Genomic DNA, 13348 nt, shown 5'->3' with positions numbered 1-13348 from the left:
TAAAGATATTATGCAAATTTAGTCAAAGAGTACTAGACCATTGGGTGTGTTAATTAACATTTTATTTTGTAAGCAATATCAACAAAACAAACTTTGTTAGATATTGCCCGGATCCTTCCCACGTCTTATTATGAAACAACAGTGCCAGAGATTGACTGCTATGATACAAGTTGACTAGTACATTCTGATGCTGAGGCAGTGTGTGTGTGTGTGTGCGCGCGGGCGCGCGTGCGTGTTGTTGGCACAAACTATGTGATGGTCACTTCACATCATAGTTTCAAGGTCATGAATTCAACCTGGTCATCCTGCTGCAGTTCCATATTAGAAATAAACAACTATTTTTACAACTCACTTGATGGGGGTTACAGCATTGTGTACGAGGGGAGGGGTGTTTGTTGACGTTACGACTTTGCTGACAGTAGAGCATTAGTAAACGTTCTGGCTGCATGTTGTTGAATGGAGCAGGGGCATTAGAGTAATGACAAGATGGTGAATATGTTTTTACTGTACAAGAAAAGTCGAAGAAATAGAGCTACATATGTAGCAAGGATGAGGATTAGGGCTGCAAGTGTCACACCCCTCGTGCTGCTGAGTGTTAGGTGTGTAGTGCTGTGTGTGGAACAAGAGGGTGGGTATTTTGAACTTATCTTATAATTACTACACAGTAAGAAAATTGTACTGTTTATTTATGTTATTTTCATTCTATAACTTGAGGCTTTCATCTTTAAAACAGATCATTCCGGTGCACAAGAAATGCACAGAGCTTGCCGACCCATCAGGAATTTAGACTGAAAATCTACTTCTCCGATCTCTCTGTCACCCGCATACCGAGCTCAATACATTGGAAGCACGCAATACATCATGTGTACCATCACCATCAGGGACAAACTTAACACTAGTTTAACTACATAACCAATGCACGCATGCACACACAGAGTCTACAATCATTCGAATGCAATGAGTGGTATTTACCAAGGTCATAATTGATTCACTCAGTCTATTTTTTAATTCGTCAAGTGCAGGCTTTTTGCTGCTGTCAGGTTTCAACTCCTCCCTATCGTCATCATCTCGCACTCAGACGTGCAGGTCGCCCAAGAGCGTCAAATAGAAAGACCTACACCAGGTGAGCCGAACATATCATCAAACGAGATTAAAAGAAAGAATGGGGAGTAAACAATATGGGATATAACATATAATAATGTAAAATTAGTGACATACACAATCCTAAATATAAGCGGAATCGGTACCGGTTTCGACCCTAATCTGGGTCATCATCAGCCGAATAAAATGCAAAAAACAATGCATAGGTAAATAAGAAATTAAAGAGTGAGTCTTTCACAAAAACAGTTGAAGAGGCAAAATATGTTAATGGGGATTGGCACTGTGCAATTTTAAATCGTATTTATTTGTATTGAATAGGTTGAACTACATTATTTCTTATTTCAATTTAATTGTGATACAGTTCAATACGGAACATCATGAAATTTTTATCTTTAAATACACAATCCTATCAGGAAGAAAATATTCATTATAACAAAATACTGGAAAATGGCAGCAAGAAATCAAAGATCCTCACTATGTTGTATATATGAGGTATGTATTTACCTGGGATTTCATTTCAGACAGCACTCTGAAAACAGTCACTCAGGATAGGATATAAAAAGAAGAGGCAGTATATTTTCACAAGTTGAGTAGGTATGGTATATGTACTGAGGATGTCAGAGGCTCCCTGCCAAGTGCACTGGCCTATTTCCTGAGAACGGCTACCACTAACACCACACAAGATAGATGAAGCCTGAGGAGTGCATCAATACTTGTTCAACTGGAGAAACATAATGAAACCAACAAGAGCCATCAATATAATAGCACTAGATGTCAAGGGAGGGTACTCTATGTTTATGTCCACATATCATCCTGACAGTAATTCCAATATGTTCACATTGACATTTTCACAGTTGGTAATTGTAGACATTATATCTTTCGTGAAAATTACTAGAGTATAAGTCAAAATTTTCCCATTTCTTGATTATGATAACTTTGAATTAATCTCTTCGGCTTTCATAATCTTAGGAGTACAAGTCAGTGTTGTGCGTCCTTACAGCGATGTAACAGTGTGTGAAGCAGCTTCTGCTGACGAATGAAAGTTTCAAATGGGTTTCCTGAAAGTCAACTTCTTTGAATACTCTTAGTACTTTTAGGTTTTTGCTGTGTCACGAAAACAAGGTTTGCATCTTTCTTATCTTGCGTCTACAATTGCAATGTGGTTTTGTTGCAAAAAGTGGGTTCTGGTGTTCAATACTTGTTGCCTGGCACTGTAGGAAGAACAAAGAAGAGGGACACTTATTCTTGCCCTGGGCTGGTTCAATCAACAAGGACCCTGACCAAGCAGGTCATGCAGGGCTATCAAGGAAGCAACCTCTACGAGTGTACAGCAATGGCGTATCGAGGGTTGGTGATCCCCTTGGTATGGTTAAATAGAGGAAATGCAAAGAAAAAGAAAGTATATCTTGGTGTCCATTTGGCATCACTGTCAGGGAGATCAAAACTTCTTATATACTATGGTATTACTGTTGATATTATTACAACCTGTGCACAAATTTAAACTAATATTCAATGCATAACTCTTTGCATTATATCCTTCTTTCAAATGATTCTGATCTTCTCAATTATCAACAAACCATACAAATGAGGCCCAACTTGAACTCTCTAGCGTATTTGATTCTTTAAAAATATTATGGAACTTCAATGATCCATGGCCTGACCCAGGAGTCCCTGGACAAGGGGTGATGAAAGAAGTCAAAAAATATGAAAACAAAAGAGAAGAGTTAGAATTTCGTAGTTAAGTGTATCCTTAGTAAGAGCCTCCATGAAATAAGAAGTAACAGTGGTGATTATGACAGCTACTACGTGCAACGTGGTTTAACAGACATTTATTATATGTCTAATATAATGTTCCACAAATATGCAGTGCCTATATGTAAAAGTAAGTTCCTTAGAAGCATAAGGTTCAACTTGTTAAAATAAATATTTTCATTTCAGAAGCAATTCTTTCAGAAATGCAGATTTTGATCATACTCGCTAGACCTGTTGCACATTTTTTTCGACTTGAGCATTTCCAAGACTAAAGTGATGTCAGGTACTCCCAGGATCTGCACACACTCCTTTTATTCACTTATCTCTTGCTCTGATTGTAATCTCCATTTCATGCATCCTCCTGGGTATCCTTTCCTCTGTCATTCTAATTCTAGATGGCTCTTCTATTACTGTATCTGTATCCATTCTTCTCACTCCTATCCTATCTTACTTGCCTGTATCCCAGTTTCATCTCTCTGTTTCTGCTGCATACGTCAGATTAGCTGTGGAAAAGCTGGAACTAATGGCAGTTATGGTGGAGTAATAGCGGGAATGCCAAAGTGAGATGAACGGAGGAGGGCAAGGTTACCTGGATAAGAGAAGCAGCAGGAGACCATGGTGGTGATGGGCAGACTCCATTTCTAATAACGAAAAAATGTAACTAGACAAAGCCACACAGCTAGTCGCAAATAAGAGATACTTAATTCATTCACAGAGCCTTGGAAACTGAAAGGCATACGTCTATAATGAAGATGTATGTACTTTCAGGTCAGAAAAATACTCAATGCTAAAAGTATAATGGTGTACTGAACTGAATACTCAATTGAAGTATCTCTCACAAAAATTAACAAGGTTAAGCAATACTGTGTCCGCCTAGCTTGAAATGTCTACAGGAACTTGTAGATGTGTTTGGTCTTCAAAAAGGCTGTTTCTAAATTCTAGAAGTCCATATTTTTCTTATGCTTTAATACCTTAATGAAAGAAAAGCTTTTTGAGATACTGTATCAATAATTTCAATGTATGTCAACTCCTCACACCTCCATCATCATCCGTCACAGATAGCTTATGTATCTCTGAAGAGAAACGAGCCAGGAGGCCTGCTAAGCCTACCAACCAATTCTGCAGTATTTATCATTAATCTATTGTATCTATGAAGGCACCAGGTTTACTCTACCCACACAGACAGATGGATCTGAGCTTCAGCACTTAATTATCAGTTATATTTTCATATTTCACACAGAGTATTTGTGCATAATTTTAAGTTATTTTGTTTTTATATCATTGCATTTTCCCTTTTTTTTGAAAACATATTTCATGCTCCAAGTTCATATTCATTAGTGGCTTCAACATACTTTCTCCTGGTAATTTCCTTTTTACATTTAGAAAAGAAATCTAAACTGTAAGCTATCATTTTAAAATATATCCACTCCATTAGTTACTTTACTGCCCTTACTTCGGTACCTCTAATTTTAAGGTAAATATGTTAAGTTTCCCAGAGACATTGAAAGAAACTATCCGATGAGTAAAAAAAATGTTGGTTCTGTCCTACCTGAATATCAAGTTTTCTTTCTTACACCATTTAGAAGGGAATTCTGTTCACATGTCCCCAAGAATATAAGAACCTATAGTTGAATAAAGAACTTCCGTTATCCAAACAGCTGATGGAAGTTAAAATTCATGGTCTGGCATGTTCCTCAGCAGCTGCACACAGTAGCACCATAGCTTGGAGTTCATCAATACGCCAAGTTTTTCCTCCTTCATTAACCTAAAATTTATGTGTCTTACTGTGCTTTGAGTTTAATTCACGCTGAAAGAACGTGGACCTAGCACAAGAATCTTATACCCTCATGTCAATGGTAAGAAATTATTTGACTACAAACCTAATGCTTGTGGATTCTTAACAGATCTGGATATGACATAAAGGAGGAAGAATATAGCAATTCCTTTGGATTGTACATCGAGACTACCTCATAATTATATATTACAATGCAGTTTTAAAGCTGCTGGGGTGTTTTAAAAATTATCAGTACTTATAAAACTATCTCCTTCTCACTTGTCAGTACAACTTGCAGGCACTTGTCCATTTAGTGGTCCTACAGCATTCTTCAGCACAAAGCTGCTCATGTAATAACAAATTCACAAATTAAAAGCATAAATATTTTCATTTGTAAAGTTAAAAGCATAAGTCGTTTAGTCCATGAAAGTCCATGTCTTTCTTAAAGATATATCTTTCCATTTCTTATAATAATGTTAATCACAAAACTAAAAGCAAATTGTTTTTCTATAACGAAATTACATCAAAGATTGTGATTCCTAAATACTTTTTAATCTCCTTCAAAATTATATTCTCAATTTTATAAAAATGGCTATAGTTTATTTTCATCAGATCATGACAAAGGAAGACAAATACTTAACTTGATATCATTTAGAAAAAAGACTATAAAGTAAAACTTTTAATATAAAGAAACATAAAATTCTGAAAAATAGGAACTATGAGCCAATACAACACAATTCCAACCAGTTATATACTGGTAATGATCACGTTACCTGGCACATGCAAGTTTTGAATCCCTCACTTTTGCATAGATAAAGGAAAAACATGACATATTTTCTGAATTATAGTGAACAAAGATTTCTGGACGAGGATAAAATTACTCCAAATGATGAAGCATTGATATAACTCTTGAAAAATAAAATAATAGATCAGAGCTTTGACAAAGAATAGTGTGAAAAAGTTGTATTCATACAAACACACCGTGCGGAAACCAAACGACAGTTCTTATTTAGTTCATTCATGCAAAATGGTAGCCTATATACAGTGATACAACAGAGCTTTCCTTTCTTTACGCAAAAGCACAGTATTCTTCCCATGGAGCAAAACTGCCCAGTACAATTTATAAATTATGTTCTTAATACAGATTACAAATGGTGTATAGCCACTGCAGGTCTGTGGTCCAATCGGTGCCGAGTGTTCTAAAGCAGTAGCGGCCACTGGGATGTAGCTAATGAAGCGCCACTTCACCTAGACTATTCAGAAATATTTAGATGTTAAATTTTGTCCCACATTATTTTTGAACTCTTAATGTCACTGTTCGGATATTTGTATTGGAGGTATGTTCCAAGTGTATTATCTTTTGTTGGAGCCACCAAGTACTACCTGCTTGTCTCTGGCCTGCAGGATGAAGCTCCTTCCAAAGCTGTGATGGAACGCTGCATATTTACGGTTGGTTCCCATGACAACCAAGTGGAGTTCATGTTTGGCAAGTTGAACTGTGTCTCTATTTTCAGATTGTAGCTTCCTCTTGGCAATCTGATTCATTGCCATGGCCAGAGGAAATTAGCAGTTACATTTTAAACTATCCCTTACCTCCTTCTCCATGACTGTCTTCAAAGCAGAGCGGTTAGTTTTGTATTTATGAGTATAAGTTAAAATAAGGGAAATTCAAAGAAAGAACAATTTTATATTTAAATAGCATTTTGTAATATTAATATGACCATGTGGACATGAAATGAATTTGATATAGAAAGTAGTGCAATACAGAGGCCATTGTAATGTTGGACTTAACTTTCATACAGTACTGCATAAAGCGTTCTTTCTACTAACAGTGAGGTTGTTCTTTATTTATGTTGGGGTGGAGAGTGGTCACAGTCTGCCCGTCTCCTCCAGCTGCAGCTCAACATTTTATTCCTCAAACTACGTCTTTGTCTTATTATTCAACTTCTCTCCATTTTAATTGCTTTCTTTATGTCATCATTTTTAAATCTCTTCCATCTTGTCTTCTGAACTATCCTCCTTAGAAACTTAATTTCAGATGCCTTGATATGGCTTTCATACTTTTTGTCGTAGGCTCCACATGTTCTTATAGCGATGTGTGTGTGAATTTTCATACATGAGTAAACAAGCAAAATCCAAAATGTTGCATATTTTAATTATACATTTAACTGGCAGAGTAAATAATTGGTTAAGAATCAAGAAGTACTGGTGGGTTGAAGTATGCATGGATAAATTAACATTTAAGTTGAATAAGTAATTTTGAAGGATTTTGAAGAAAATTCTAAAGGTAAGAAAACATCACACGATCATTTCACCTTAAAATCCATTCACTTTTAAGTATACAGCTGCCAAAAGGAAAGACAAGTGTACATGATTGAGAACTTAGTAAGCCCTCTAGACATGCTCATAATACTGTGGATATATTCCACAATTTAAATTTATTCTACTTGCAGTTCACCCTAAAATGAATGTCCCTAATGACCATTTCATACGTTGAAAAATTATGTTTTGCAGTACCATAAATGCCTTTCAATTTCAACTGATTGGAAATGTGAATTAAAATCATGAGCTACCTATGTTAATTTTATATTTTTTTTCATGCCTAACAGAATAATCTTAGGTACTAAACAAAATGAAAATGTGAAATATAGCACACAAACATTAAAGAAGGAAACATGTATGTAACCAGCTCAAGAGTGGATACTACAAAATAAATACTGACTTACACTCCTTATTCAACACACAAGACACTTTGAGTATAATCTAGAAAACAATGTTGACTTTGTTACTTTATCAATGCTCTGTATCAAATACAAATTTCATTACATAATAGAACACAAACAAAATCACACTATTTAGTATATCAATAGTTCTCAAAACAAAGATAAAGACAGCAATTGGTTATTGAAAATTTCTATATGATTTGAACTGACTACACATGCACATTCAATGTGGACGTTAATTCATCTCCCAGAGTCAACAATATCTCTCACTGACTTGTCTAAACATGGGAGCGATGTACTCTTAGGAGCATCAAAATGAAACAGCAACAACGAACAGACACAACATTCTCGGATGAATTAGTCAATAAACAATCCATCAAGCGACTGCTGCTCAGCCCGAAGGCTGGCAGATTACAAGGTGTACCGTGATCGGCACAACGAGCAATAACACATATAAAACTAACATTCAGTCATAAATATTGTTTTTATGAATTGATTAGGAGACCGATTTCTTAGATTCCCTAATAAAGGTGGTGTCTCTCTCTCTCTCTTTCTCTCTGCTTTATAGCAACACAAGTAAAAACTAAGTCATTCCTTGCCTGTGATGTATTTGCTTACGACTTTACTGATTATTTTGAACTAAAAATATGGCACACATTCTTTATATTTCTCTCTCTGTATGAGGTTGCAGTGTGTCCATTAGAGCTTATGAATCCTGGGACTAAGGTATAATATGAATTAGTCTTTCTTCAATACTAGGCCACAAAATAGTAGCGAGCCAAAGAATTTGGTAGCATAAAGGTGTAAAAAAGGCTATTTTAACCTGCCAAGATAGGAATTTGCTGTAGCTTTTTTTTTTTTTTTTTTTTTCCTGTGGTAGAAACTTTCTACTGTTCATAACTGGACAAAATAACCTCTATTGCACACTACTTGCTTTTATGACTACCTCATAATTTGTTGTTGCTGATGCTTCATTTGCAGGGCATGGGATGTAGTGGTTAAGAGTACAGTGTACTTGGTATTAATTAGATCTAGGAATGGGAAGGAAACAGCCTAGCACTGAAAACCACTTCTACGATAATTCAAGGTACGATTTATACCCACTTCCACTTCTCTTAACACTTTCCCGTTCTGAAATTCAGTGGGCTGAGAGAAATGCTGTATCGGAGGGAGAGAGCAACCCCACTATAGGCTCCATGCGTTAACGGGAGAAATGCACTGCTGCGCTGCGTGTGGCGAACATTGTAAGTTATTGCGTGTTGCTGCGTAATTTGCTGTAGTCTCATTGCGTGTTGCAATGCCCAACTAAATCATAACAGTGGGACTTCAGAGTGTTTTATATGACAGATATCAGCCTAATTCTTCCAATCTTCCAGAAAGTGGTCATATTTACGAGGAAAACAGTTTGCAGGAAGTAGCAATAGAGTAATAATTGCTATTGTGATAAGTGAAACATTGGTTCACTAGCTATCTTACCATTGCACGATGGAGGCAACATAGTGATTTATGTATCAGTAGTGATGATAATGATATTAATGTTCATATACACATTTAACAAAGCTGTCTTCAGAAAAAAATAGTTTTGGGCTATTTCTAACATGATATCATGTTAGCGAAGGTAAATGCTACTAGAGTGTTCCCGTGAATGCTCTCCATGCAAGAAGCAAGCATATTTCAGTTGTTATTATGCAGTTCACTCAGAACTAATCAACCCTCTGAATGTTTTGTTAAGAAGGAAGCCGTATTTTCCATTGTTGACTCAGTTAAAGCTTTCCAATCTGTCGAACACACAATAATACTATAACATACCTGTAAAACAACACACCATTGAACAAGGAATAAAAATACACACTATTAAACAAAGAATGACACGTTTTGTTCAGATCTTGACTTGATGGAATTTGATGATGTTCTTAGTGTAATGGCTAGTGCTATTAGCCACCGTCTTCGGGTTCCCGATTTGATTCCCGATACTGCCAGAAATGTATAACTGGCATCACAGCTGTTATGTGGTAAAAACGGTATGTGCAGCTCATTTCCACTAGGGCTGTGCCTCAAAACAGTTTCACAACCTCGGGACGAGGACACGAATTTACGCATGATTATGCATTTGTAAAATAAGATATTTCTGTGAACTATGGGTATTGTGTAATGTAGGTCTATTTATGGAATTATATTTCTATATCCTGCATTTTAAAATTAATTATATGGTGTCGTGACTGAATGGTACAACACTGGGCGAGCTTGCCGTGTGATTAGGGGTGAGCAGCTATGAGCTAGTATCCAGGAGATAGTGGGTTCAAACCCCACTGTCGGCAGCCCTGAAGATGGTATTCCGTGGTTTCCCATTTTTACACCAGGCAAATGCTGGGGCTGTACCTTAATTAAGGCCACGGCCGATTCCTTCCCATAGTCGCCATAAGACCTATCTGTGTCGGTGCGACATAAAACAGATTCCAAAGCAAACTATAACATTTCACACATTGCTCTATATCAGGCCTCTCGCACTGTGCATGGTGCAAAAGGTGACTTCGCTTGTTAGACCAGAGTGCAGACTCCCACTCCTCGATTTGGAGCAAGAGCGCTGTCTCTCTCTTTCCCCACGCCTATCACGCTCGCTCCGCCTGTCTCCCTCTTCCTCACTAGCTGCATAACGCTCCAAATCCGAGCCGAGTTGAGCCGAGCTCAGCCGAATAGCCCAGAGACGAAGCGTTGGTCCGAGGCAAGCCGAATGGGACAGATGCACTGTGCACAGGAACTCTGCGCCTCAATTTACACGCGTGAGGTTTTGGGTGTTTGAGAGGCCCTGCTCTATATTGAAATATGGTATATTATTATTATACCTGTCATTAAGCCTACGGTTATGGACTACAATAGTGTGTCTACTAGTGTGCTTTAAAAAAGATGGCCTACTGCATCTTACTTCACAAATATAACATTGCCATATTAATTTGTTTGTAATTGTTACCCTATTTGTAAAAAAAATTAAAATAAGTTTCATAAAGAGTTGTTTTGTATTAATTGCAATATTTAAACAGAATTACTTCTTGTATTTACTGCTAAGATTCTCTGCCTTTGTATTACAGTACCTATTAATGCATCCAACAGTAAACACATAGTTCTACCGGAACGTTATGTCATTAAAGACAGCACTGTAAAATGATTGAATAAATGCATGTAAACATCGCTCGTACTCCAGCTCCTTACGGTCAGTTGTGGATGAACATGCCTGCAAGTAGTTCTCATAGTATCCACCTGCAGCAGCACATTGCTATACGCACGGAGCCTATACTCTGTGATGAATTGAATCACTATTGCTACCTTATCCAGCATTATAGCTGTGTAGTCTAAGAAATGCACGTTAAAGTGTCTTCTTCACAGTTCTTTTCCACCAATTGTATTACACAATTCAGCCATATTTGTACTTGTCACTAAAAATACTGAAATGACGTGCTGGAATGAGTTTCCTTCTCTTAAATTAGCCTAAATTAACATCAATAAATACAGTTTATATAATAAAACAAGACTGCTACAGTTTTCAGCCATACAAGTTACAATTCCACTTATTGCTTATTATTTTTACAATTTTATTTCTTGAGGTAAAATGGACACATGACTCCATTCCACACATTCTGATAAACTCGAGTACTGTAAGAGTTAAAATAGCTCCAACAGTAACACTTCAGTCTCTTTCTTGTGCAAGTTTGTTTCCAATTTACAGTTCACTTAGCTGCCAAATATGAATTTTCATAATGCACTGGGTAATGTTGCAGTCATAGCCAAGGTTCCAGTATACTGCATTATTTAAAGAGTGACTCTAGATATTTAAAATGACCAATGGTTTCAAGATAAAACATTTAATACAAGATTTATGAACATGGTTAAAAGAAGACTTATGAGAGAGGGAATATAGTCTGCAGAACTTCATTACAAAAGAGAAATAAAATATACAACAAAAAGATTTAAGAAAATTATCACAAGTTTGGTTTCAGTGTTCAAAATAAACCAATTTCTTTTATGGCATATTACATAGAAACCCTTGTCAGATAATTGCTTGGTAATGAACATCTTTAACTTTTGACAGAACTACAATATAAAAACAGCAGCCTTCGTTAGAAGCCAAACAATTTTTGTGTCCAAGTTGTACTAAAAATGAAATAAAGGTCATAACTTACGGTAAACTCTTTCAATTCCAGCATATAATGCTAGAATATCATAGTTTGCCAGTATTCTCTATGCTCTATGGTGGAAATGAAGAGTAAGCAAGTGATTTACCGAGGCAATCAGAAATATCACAGGAAGGAAAACATTTAAACATAAACTAACACAAGAGAGTGGAGTGGAACAAAACATAGTAAATGTGTGTAAATGTGTGATATTTTACTGAAAAGGTCATGTTTTTTCTTTAATGAAACTTTAAATCCTGTGATCATAAGCTGTCGAACCTAGTGCTGTACGTGACATCTGAATCTTACTCAAATCGACTGAGATTCACCTTGGTGAAAAGCCAGTAACAATCTAGTGTGAATGGTAGCATCTAAATGAGATCCTGCCAGAGCGCTTCAAAAATGGAGCAGATCTGTTCACGCTATGAAACTAGCAACAAATGTCTGGCATGTTAACTCATATCTGCCCACTGATGACATGTGTTGACATGAATATTGTTTATCTTATCAGTAAACAAGAAGAACATTTATGAGGTGCATTATTTGACATTTATTGCACAACATAAAACAATCAGTTTCACACTTTATCGAGTGACTGGGTGTGAAATACCCTTCTGTATACAGCCACTGCCCTCCATGTGCATGTTATTTAAAATTACACATACTGGCTGAATTACTATTATGTACAGTACTTCTTTTCAGCATTGCACCATTTTCTGGCGTGTCCTACAGACATAGTTGAACAACATTATAATCATTGGAGCACACTGGCGAGATACCTGAGAAGGAAAGAAACTCACAAGTCTAAAAGCAATAAAACTGCTCAATACTGTCACTCCATTTAAAGTAGTATTCAAGGAAAACATAAAGAAGTTTAAAGTGAAACTCTGTATGACAACAGGCTCACTGTCAATAAATATATGATAATGTTCTTGGCCTGACGTCCCACCAACTACTTTTACGGTTTTCGGAGAAGTTGTAGTGCCAGATTTTTTTCCCACAGGAGTTCTTTCACATGTCAGTAAATCAACTGGCCCACATATCTGATCACCTTCAAATAGCACAGGACTGAGCTGGGATCGAAGCTCAGGGGACCAGTGCTACATTTGTACCTCCCACTGTTGCGAGCATGATGCCTGTTGCTCTCCAATGTGTCTCAACATTCACTATTGCTCCACTGGTCTACAGCCCTGATCTGACACGCAGTGTTTCCCATCTTTTTGGACAGTGGTTGTGAGCAATTCAACAACAATACAGCTATTCAGCATGCCATCATGACATGGTTTCAACCATTGGATGCAGATTTCTTGCCTGCTGGCATCAATGTCTTGGTGTACCAATAGAACAAATGCTTGGACAAGAATTGTCCCTATGTTGAATATTTATGCATCTCGGTGGCTTATTAATGTGTACACAGTAAAATCTCGCTAAGACGTTTCTGCAGGGGACAAGGAAAAAGAACGTGTTAAATGAGAAAACGTACTACTGAATATACGAATAAAAACTATCCAACAGGGATATGGAAACACTAGGTACAATTGATTTTTTCCGACATAGCATTTTATACCAATATAAATGGTCCGTTATTGGACATTATAAATTTTCCAGCGAACTCATTCCTGGTTGCCAGCGCTTCACCCCCGCGTGCTAGGCTGGGCTCATCAGTTGGTACCTAGCACACCTACCAAGACGCATGACTAGTGCATACCGTGGAGGCCACTGCGTAGGCTAATTGTAGCCACCGGCAGTGCCAATGCACTATGAGAGACTCTGTCTCATGCTAAAAATTGATGCCTGCTTCGCCATCTGATGATACAGATGTTGATTCCCAT

The sequence above is a fragment of the Anabrus simplex genome, chromosome 8, assembly GCF_040414725.1.
Source record: "Anabrus simplex isolate iqAnaSimp1 chromosome 8, ASM4041472v1, whole genome shotgun sequence".
Taxonomy (NCBI): domain Eukaryota; kingdom Metazoa; phylum Arthropoda; class Insecta; order Orthoptera; family Tettigoniidae; genus Anabrus; species Anabrus simplex.
The sequence above is the reverse complement of the archived record's forward strand: the minus strand, read 5'-3'. Positions refer to the sequence as shown.